We start from the raw sequence: 9,938 nt of genomic DNA on the forward strand, positions 1-9,938 counted from the left end.
TGTTGGTTCATCTAAAGTCCGGCCCAAAATGTCATCCTGTGATCCAACGCTGGCCTTTTAACCCCACTCTCTACAAATATTATTGTGAGGGACTTTCCGTGTGCGAGCCCAACATCGTCGCTGGGCCGTTAAAGATTTTGTGTCCTTACAATTGGCGCCGTCTGTGGGAAGGCTTGCGCGTTGGCGTAGGAGGTGTTTGAGTCAACTCTCTAGCCAGCTGAGGTTTGTGGGATTCCCTCCGTCTCCGGCGACATGCCGTCGTTGCTCCGACCCGAATTTCTGCTAAGGGCTACGCCCTGCAGTGTCAACAGCGAGGACAGCTCTAGGGGCTCCTGGCTTCAGGCCAAATCCCCCCCGCCATGGTCTAGGGGCTGATCTCTTACAAGTAATGGACAGAACCAAGGCATTGCATGGTCCTCGGACCCAAGCCTGTGGGGAAACCAAGTACAAAAAAGATATCTTACAAGTAATGGACAGAACCAAGGCCTTGCATGGTCCTCGGACCCAAGCCTGTGGGGAAACCAAGTACAAAAAAGATATCTTACAAGTAATGGACAGAACCAAGGCCTTGCATGGTCCTCGGACCCAAGCCTGTGGGGAAACCAAGTACAAAAAAGAGATCTTACAAGTAATGGACAGAACCAAGGTCTTGCATGGTCCTCGGACCCAAGCCTGTGGGGAAACCAAGTACAAAAAAGATATCTTACAAGTAATGGACAGAACCAAGGCCTTGCATGGTCCTCGGACCCAAGCCTGTGGGGAAACCAAGTACAAAAAAGATATCTTACAAGTAATGGACAGAACCAAGGCCTTGCATGGTCCTCGGACCCAAGCCTGTGGGGAAACCAAGTACAAAAAAGAGATCTTACAAGTAATGGACAGAACCAAGGCCTTGCATGGTCCTCGGACCCAAGCCTGTGGGGAAACCAAGTACAAAAAAGATATCTTATAAGTAATGGACAGAACCAAGGCCTTGCATGGTCCTCGGACCCAAGTCTGTGGGGAAACCAAGTACAAAAAAGATATCTTACAAGTAATGGACAGAACCAAGGTCTTGCATGGTCCTCGGACCTAAGCCTGTGGGGAAACCAAGTACAAAAAAGATATCTTACAAGTAATGGACAGAACCAAGGCCTTGCATGGTCCTCGGACCCAAGCCTGTGGGGAAACCAAGTACAAAAAAGAGATCTTACAAGTAATGGACAGAACCAAGGTCTTGCATGGTCCTCGGACCCAAGCCTGTGGGGAAACCAAGTACAAAAAAGAGATCTTACAAGTAATGGACAGAACCAAGGTCTTGCATGGTCCTCGGACCTAAGCCTGTGGGGAAACCAAGTACAAAAAAGATATCTTATAAGTAATGGACAGAACCAAGGCCTTGCATGGTCCTCGGACCCAAGCCTGTGGGGAAACCAAGTACAAAAAAGATATCTTACAAGTAATGGACAGAACCAAGGCCTTGCATGGTCCTCGGACCCAAGCCTGTGGGGAAACCAAGTACAAAAAAGAGATCTTACAAGTAATGGACAGAACCAAGGCCTTGCATGGTCCTCGGACCCAAGCCTGTGGGGAAACCAAGTACAAAAAAGATATCTTACAAGTAATGGACAGAACCAAGGCCTTGCATGGTCCTCGGACCCAAGCCTGTGGGGAAACCAAGTACAAAAAAGATATCTTACAAGTAATGGACAGAACCAAGGCCTTGCATGGTCCTCGGACCTAAGCCTGTGGGGAAACCAAGTACAAAAAAGATATCTTACAAGTAATGGACAGAACCAAGGCCTTGCATGGTCCTCGGACCCAAGCCTGTGGGGAAACCAAGTACAAAAAAGATATCTTACAAGTAATGGACAGAACCAAGGTCTTGCATGGTCCTCGGACCTAAGCCTGTGGGGAAACCAAGTACAAAAAAGATATCTTACAAGTAATGGACAGAACCAAGGTCTTGCATGGTCCTCGGACCTAAGCCTGTGGGGAAACCAAGTACAAAAAAGATATCTTACAAGTAATGGACAGAACCAAGGCCTTGCATGGTCCTCGGACCCAAGCCTGTGGGGAAACCAAGTACAAAAAAGATATCTTACAAGTAATGGACAGAACCAAGGTCTTGCATGGTCCTCGGACCCAAGCCTGTGGGGAAACCAAGTGCAAAAAAGATATCTTACAAGTTTTGGACAGAACCAAGGCCTTGCATGGTCCTCGGACCCAAGCCTCTGGGGAAACCAACTACTTACAAAGAATCATACAAGTTTTGGACAGAACCAAGGCCTTGCATGGTCCTCGGACCCAAGCCTCTGGGGAAACCAACTACTTAAAAAGAATCATAGGGGGAAACCAACTACACAAAAGCGCCATTGGAGCTCCCTAACTCCCAGTCGACTGCTCGGATGGATTATTATTAAACCATCAGCCTTGGACGACATTCACACGCTTATCACAGAATGTCCAACTGATATCCCGGTGAGTTTTCTTAAGTTTGATTTATTACAAATTATCGGTATGATGCTTGATAGTGCTGACAGATGAGATTCGATTAGATTATGCTTCAAAGTAGCTTTATCACAAATATTCTCAAAGCAACACATACATAGAGCACATTCGTTCACAAAGTGGCCCACTAGATCAACGCTTAAAACATGTAAATCAATTTCCATTTTTATTACGATGAAGAAATAGTACAGTGTACAAACGAAAAGCTGGAGTCGGCCTACGTCAGAGCTTACTACAAAAAAAAAAAAAAAAAAAAAAAAAAAAAAAAAAGAAAAATACAAGAAAGCTGGAGAAAGCCGAGGAGGTATGTCGGAGGAAAGGTTGGCTACAGCTCCGAGACCTTATTCTTCCCCCGCACCCTTACATGCCCATAACTCAGGCCGCCAAAAAGACCCAACTTGAACCTGACACCGTTGAAGAAAAGGTGCAGGGAGTTGGAGGTGATGGGGCTTTCTCTAAATATACACCTGCCGCAAAGCAGAGGCGCTGATGGAGGAAAACCCTTCTTCTGCCATACCAAAGTGCTGGCATGAACAGAGCCTGCTTCGGATTTTGGCTAAAAGAGGGAGAGACGCCGTTCTCCCTCGGTGGAGATGGAATACTCTCCTGAACTTGTGCTTCCTGCGCCCATACCTTACTGTTATAAGCTTCATGAAGACACGGCGCTTCTGCGGCGAAGACACTTCCTTCTTCCCAACCCTCACTTTCAACATGTTATGCCAAAAAGGGAGAACTCCGGATATGGAAGCGTGATGTGGGAGAAAACTAAAAGACTGGGTGTATATATAAAGCAACCCTTTCTCCCTCCTATTTATTTGAAAAGACAAGATAGTGGCAGTCAACTCACGCGGCGTCCCAAGGAGCGCTACAGACAAAGTGGTCTTGGCTCAACTTCCAATGTCAACTGCAGCCAAAAGACTGAGGGAGCCTCGTAAAGGCGCGCCTCGATCTTTGGGGCGTCAGAAAAGTACTGCATGGCCAGAGGTTGCAGAAATATCTCTTGATACGCGGGCTCATTGGATTCGCGACCCAGGCCCGCTTTGCGTGAAGGCCCACGGACACCCTGTTTGGCACCTCGGGAAATGCTCAATGAAAGGGAAAATCCGAACTCAAAGTCTTGGACAGAACCTAAGGCTTGCATGGTCCTCGGACTCAAGCTAAAAGGGAAAACCAAGTACTAAGGCAGACATCGGTCTTGGACAGAACCTAAGGCTTGCATGGTCCTCGGACTCAAGCTAAAAGGGGAAACCAAGTACTAATGCAGACATCGGTCTTGGACAGAACCTAATGCTTGCATGGTCCTCGGACTCAAGCTAAAAGGGAAAACCAAGTACTAAGGCAGACATCGGTCTTGGACAGAACCTAAGGCTTGCATGGTCCTCGGACTCAAGCTAAAAGGGGAAACCAAGTACTAATGCAGACATCGGTCTTGGACAGAACCTAAGGCTTGCATGGTCCTCGGACTCAAGCTAAAAGGGAAAACCAAGTACTAATGCAGACATTGGTCTTGGAACAGAACCTAAGGCTTGCATGGTCCTCGGACTCAAGCTAAAAGGGAAAACCAAGTACTAATGCAGACATCGGTCTCGGACAGAACCTAAGGCTTGCATGGTCCTCGGACTCAAGCTGAAAGGGGAAAACCTAGTACCGATAAAGACCCAAGTCTCGGACTCAAGCCTAAAGGGAAAAAGTCAAGTACATAGGATAAAACGCATAAGTCTTGGACAAAACCCAGGTTTTACAAAGTCCTCGGACTCAGGCTCATTGGGAGATCAACTGCCCGAATGAAGAAATTTCTCGGCTTCAATACTGGAAAGGGTTAAGTCTCGCGTATCATGAAAATAGCAGAACAACCTAATGATCGTCAACCAAAAGAGGCCATTCATCCGGTGGGTAACACGTCCTCGGATAGCTACTTCTTACATCTTATCGAAGCATTTAATACACATCACGACCAATTTTAAGATAAGTCTCATTCCTTACTGGTCGGATTGCCATGTTGAATAATATTTTTGTTAGAGTTATCGTGACATCTTTTTGGGAACGATTACCTTGGCCTTAATTATTATTGATTCAAATGCTATACTACTATGCCGAACAGCGCTTTCACATTTGTTAAAGTATATAGACAAGACATACGAAATAGAGTAACAATCACTTTTATTAATATGAAAAATTGTTACAACATACAAGGAAGGGCTTAAACAAGCCTATACAAAAAAATTGAGCTGCTAAAACAGTAACAGCATCCGTAACACAAATAAGTAAACCATCAAGTGTCTTCTGAACTCGCCTTCAAAGTCTCTCTGAAATCTATGCCTCAGAACTGTTCATATCAGGAGAAGATCCTTATACAAAAATAATGAAGGAGAAGGAAGAAGAATTAGAAGACATGGAAGCACTTCAGCAAGCTCTTGTCACTGAAGAATGCAAGGGAAAAAGAAGATGGAAGACATGAGCGGGAAGGAGGAGAAGAAGAGGGAAGCAATGAAAAGAAAGTAAAAGGAGCAAAAGAGGGAGAAGGGGAGCCATATTAGGTATGCTCATGAGAGAGCGGATGGAGATGACAAGGGAGGTTTTCGACTCAGTCACACCAGAAATGGGGTGTGACCAGTCCCTGTTTCGGATTTTGGCTAAAAGAATGGGGAGGCAAATCTTAAGCCTCCGCCATCCTTGCCCCGACCGAGCCATCTCAAGTTTTATCAGGACATGGTGTTTCTGGGAAAAGAAGGATTTGTTCATGGTGGATTACTAATGAGAGAAGTATTATGGAATAGGGAGTAACCGGATGGAGAAAGTGGATTCTGAGAAGAACGTGAGGGATTTAGATATGAGAGTGTCACCCTCATTCTTCTCTCTTTATATAGGGAACGAAGAAGGGAGTATGCAACGCGCTTATATCCCCAGGGGAATCCAGAGGATAACGCGCCGCTTCGTCCTCCCACACCATCAGTAACCGTCGCATCTGGGAAGCCTCGTAAATGGGAAGGCATTAAAGACACGCTGCAGATAACCACGCAGCATAACGGCAACGTGCGAAAATCCAGGAAAAACGCCTCGTAGACCGGCGCGTTCCTTATGGAGGGGAAGAGTCGCCAGAGTTGATCAAGATCCGAAGAAAGTGAACGGCAATAAGGGCTTGACATCATCAAAATCCACCTGTCCTACCATGATGTTGGACAGCAGGATTTTGAGGGGCTAATGTGGGGCCCAGTAATTTATGGGTCCGGCCCACACGCTTATAGGAAGCCCACCGGTCTTAAACTGAAGGAGGCCAGGGTCCAAGCTCGAAACTAGGAAACATAGAAATAGCCCGAAGACATAGCCGAGGACGGTTTCGTCCTCGGCAGGCCCAAAATCTCAGGGATAAGAGCGAAACACGAGTACGCTAGAAAGATCAGAAAATATCCTGGGGAAGTGGTCTTTAATACCCTTCCCTGACATGACACTGCCCCTAACAGAGCCGGGATCTTAGGCTTTATGGATCATCTACAGCAATTTTTGGACTAGACTGATGGGACAGATATCTGTCCAGGAGAGATCGACCCTACACGTGGACGAAGGACAACGAACGTAGGCTAGTATAAAAGAGAATGTTATGTGACCAAAGGGAGGAGGCCCAGGGAGCTCCTGAAAAAGATCTTGATGAAAGAGAATGTCTGAAGAATATACGCCGGACATCACCTAAAAAACCCGCCGACGGGTAATCGGGGACAACACCACCGCTCCTCGGACACTATCTGAGGAGCCAGATCCTCCTCAATACAAGATCGAAGGGCCTGAATATCCGGCCCAAAGCTTTATCTCATGTTGGTTCATCTAAAGTCCGGCCCAAAATGTCATCCTGTGATCCAACGCTGGCCTTTTAACCCCACTCTCTACAAATATTATTGTGAGGGACTTTCCGTGTGCGAGCCCAACATCGTCGCTGGGCCGTTAAAGATTTTGTGTCCTTACATTTTAGATTTTAAGAATAGATATATACATATTTTTTGGATAAATATGACAAATAAAGTAATGAAAGAAAGTAGTATTTGATTTACAATTATAACAGTTGTGTCTATCTAAAATGTTATTAACAAAGCCTAATTGCATTTTTTTTTCCTACGTTTCTTTAAAAAACGTAAAAGGAAAAAAAAAGATAGAATTTGCATTTTTTTTTTCCTACATTTTTTTTTTTTTTTGTGGATAAATTTGCATCTTATGTCATCTAAAAAAAAGTATTTGAGTTTCACCTAAACTACTTCTTTTTGTTTATATCATTTTCTTCATCACCTAAAATTCCCCCTATATATATACACAATTTTTTTGTGTTTCATTATTTTTACTATGTACTTTACAATTATTTGCTATATTCTTTCATCAAATTGGATAGATTTTGTGTATTTTTTATCTTTTTATTATATATAATATGATTTTTATCTACAAGTTTTATAGATAAGTTAAAATTCTATGTTTGATCACACCTTTTAGGGTACGTTTGGTATATTGAATGGAGATTACGACAGGAAGTGTAATCCTTATTACTATGAATAAAATGTGTTGTAATGTAATAACTAAACCTATTCATGAGTTTGGTTGTAAGTTATAGTATTAGAATAAAACTTAACATTTATTTTAGGAAATTTCTTACTCATACAATTATATCTCCTTAAAAATTGTTATTTTTAAATTTAAGAGAGATATGTGTTATTTTTTATGATTTTTTATTTTTATAATTGTTAGATGTATTTGGAAAATTTTTTTATTTGGAAATATATTAAATTTTGAAATTATTGCATTTACCAAAGAATAGTTAATACAACCTTTTAAAGATGAATATTTATTCCTCATTTTGAAGAATACCTATTCATAAGGAATGATTATTACTTGTAATAAAAACATAACCAAACTAAGAATAACTATTACATTACAGCGTCTATTACAGTCTACCAAGCATGCCCTTAGTGTTTTTTTTAGAAGTCAATATAGCAAGCAATATATTTATATTTTTTAATTTCTTATTACATGATTATTTGTTGTTGACATCAATATTTTATAATGGATTTAATTTGTTATGACTTTTGTTTGGTGTTTTGTTCCATGTAATCTATATTCTTTAATTAAAAGCAAAATTTGTTGTCAAGCATGAAATTGGATACGAGAGAATTTCTACGTAAGTCTATCTTTACTTATCTCCTTCTTTTTTTTCTTTTTTTCTTTTTTTTTTTTTTTTTTTTTAAGTTCAAAAATTTGGATATTTTTTCATTAATGAATTGAGGTTTTGGTTTAATTTTGTTTTCAACTGTTTCAATTATTGAATTCATTATTTTTTTCATGTGTAATATTAATATCTGTGTTTTTTTTTTTTAATGATAAAAAAAAAAATATATATATATATATATATATGTGTGTGTGTGTGTGTGTGTGTGTGTGTGTGTTCTTAAAGGCTAAAACACAATTCAATTACAAACATTACTTTAAGTTAGGGTGTTATATTTATTTATTAGTAAGTTAGAATGTTATATTAAGTTAGAGTATTATATTTTTATTTATTATTAATTTAGAATGTTACATATGGATACTGTAGGGACACGAATCTCTAGCGGCCCAACAACAATGTTGGGCTCGCCTACAGAAAATCCCTTACAATAACATTTGTAGAGAGTGGGCTTGAAAGGCCATCGTTGGGTCACAGGGCGCTAGTTCAGGCCGGGCTTTTAGATGAACCAAGACAAGAAAAGACTTTAGTTTGGATATTCAGGCCTTACACCTTTGTATCTCGAGAGATTTGGCTCCTCGGATCATGTCCGAGGAGCGCTAATGTTTTCTCCGGTTACCCGACGGTGGGTTTTTCGGGGTGATGCGCATATATTCTCCGGGCATTCTCCCTCCTGAAGTTTTTCTCAGGAAGTGAGATGGGCCCCCCCTCCCTTATTAGTTTACCTTTCCTTTTATACTAGCCTACGTTTGTTGTCCCTCGTCCACGTGTAGGGTCGATCTTTCCAGGACAGATATCTGTCCCATCAATCTAATCCCGAAATTGTTGGAGATGATCAATAAAGCCTAAAAATCCGGCTCTGTTGGGTGCAGTGTCATATCAGTGAAGGGTATTAAGGACAACTGCCCCAAGATATTTTCTGATCTCTCAAGTTAGCTTGTATTCCACTCTAACCCGGGAGACTTTGGGTCTGCCGAGGACTAAGCTGTCCTCGGCTGTACCTTCGGGTCACTTTGGGCTTCCTATTTTTGGACTTGGGCCCTGACCTCTTTTAGTTTGGGGCCTGTGGACTCCCCATAAGCGAGCGAGCCGGGCCCCTAAACTATTGGGCCCCACAGATACATATGCTGATTTAGGGTTGATATAACTTATAACCATTTGAATGAAATCAACACTAAAACAAATGATTTAAATATCAAAATAAGAAATAAAAATTAAATTTCTTTTAAGTGTACAAGTACAATTTATTTTTTAATCTTAAATTTTGAATTAATTATTTTCTTCATTTGATTTGTTATTAAATTTAATTATGTTATCAAAATAATTTTTATTAAGCCGTGTACTGCACGGGCATAATACTAGTTTTTAGACTTTGAAATACCTGATGAGGGAGCTTTTTTGGTATTTGGTATGCCAAATGCCAAATATTTGACATTTGGCACACCTGATGGTAGTGCTTTTAGGATGTGTTTAGATACCGCTTATTGCTAAAAACTGAAAACTGAAAATTGAAAAACACTGTAGTAGTAATAATTTTTAAATGTGTGAGTAGTACCGTAAGACCCAATTTTGAAGAAAAATTTGTTAAATTAGACAACTTATGGGTCCTGTAAATAGTACACAAGACCCACTCTTAGAGACATAAACGCGCTGAAATGAAATTTCAGCGCAATTCAAACGGAGGCTTAGTGTATGTTTGGATAGCGCTGAAAAGCACTTGCATCTGCGTTTCACTTTTTTTTTTTATTTTTAGAAAAGCATTTCACGTTTTCAGGCGTGAGATTATACTTTTCTAGTGGATCTGTGCAATATTCACAGGACTCGCAAGTACTTTATTAAAAAAAAAATTTAAAACTGGGTCTCACAATACTATTCATACATTTAAAAATTTGCTATAGTGTTTTTAATTTTCAACAATAAATGGCATCCAAACAGACTCTTAGTTTCACAATTCTTGTTCCAAGTCCTAATCATGATGACTACATTCTATCCTGAGTCGGTGTGTTCACTTCATGAATAATAAGACTTGCCAAAGGCAATCACGTACACTTTTGTTTTTTTGGAGAAGAAACAAATCAGTCATACTTTAGGAGAAGTAATAATCCAGAGAAAGACCTCATAGGTGCCGTGCAGAAGTCACTCTTATAGATAAAAACACAATTGTGGGCCAATGGGGGTGGTGGTGTGACCAAATTTTACTCTTCTAGTTTCATCTTAATGGAAAGTTTTTTTTTTTAAAAAAATCATC

This window comes from Quercus robur, chromosome 2 (assembly GCF_932294415.1).
Source record: "Quercus robur chromosome 2, dhQueRobu3.1, whole genome shotgun sequence".
NCBI lineage: Eukaryota > Viridiplantae > Streptophyta > Magnoliopsida > Fagales > Fagaceae > Quercus > Quercus robur.